Source organism: Salvelinus namaycush, chromosome 30, assembly GCF_016432855.1.
Source record: "Salvelinus namaycush isolate Seneca chromosome 30, SaNama_1.0, whole genome shotgun sequence".
NCBI classification, from domain to species: Eukaryota; Metazoa; Chordata; class Actinopteri; order Salmoniformes; family Salmonidae; genus Salvelinus; species Salvelinus namaycush.
In genome coordinates, this window is record NC_052336.1 from 19092055 (window position 1) to 19092986 (window position 932).

A 932-nucleotide genomic window follows, 5' to 3' on the forward strand; every position below is an offset into this window, starting at 1 on the left:
TATCTATGAACTTTCCAATTTGTAAGTCGCTCTGGATAAGAGCGTCTGCTAAATGACTTAAATGTAAATGTAAATATACAGGACCCTGCTCTGCCTTGTAATCTACTGGCGGAGGCCTCTGACTGCTTTAAACCCATTCTATTACACTTGAACTGGGATTTAAAGGAGCCCAAATGTTCACTCTATTTCTCCTCACAGGATGTATTTCCTGGGACTGTAAGCTATGAAATAAAGAGAATTGTTTTTAATGGGAGACTATAAGGGGAACATGGAGGTAGCTACTCTGGTGACAGTGCAGAGAGGGGGGAAATTGCCACAGAAGAGATATATCAAGCTGTTGGGAAGCAGTAGTGTTGATTGGAGTTGGGCTGAGGAATTAGGAGGAGATTGGTTCCTCTACCTGACCATCCGTCATCAGGGCTTTAGGTCTTCAGGTGACACTAGATACGAAAGGCATTGTGAGAAAATATATATGGGTATCAAGGACAGTCCTGTAACTATAAGGGACAATGTTACTGGTAGCAATGTAAAGAGTTGGTCTGTCAAATGTCAATATGTATGTGTGGTGTTTGTGCTCTTAACCTCTGAGCAGATGGGTTATCCATGGGTTAGATTAAGTTTATCTTAGATGGACTTAATTAGTTTGAGAAAAAGGGTTATTGATTTCTGTGATCATCTGCTGCCTTTTCTCCCCCTGACGACTCAATGTAATCAGTCAATCAGTCAATATTGATTGGTGAAGCCTTCCCTCTCACTGTAGCCATGCATAAAAAAACACATTACTGCCTACCACAAGACAACATGAACATTAAATCAACTGGTGAATCTCTGTACATTCCCTAGAGGAATAACCCATGTTATGGCTGTATTGTGTTGGTCTACTGTTGCTCTATAAATCTCAACATCTCTACTCTGTCTCTCCACAGATCACC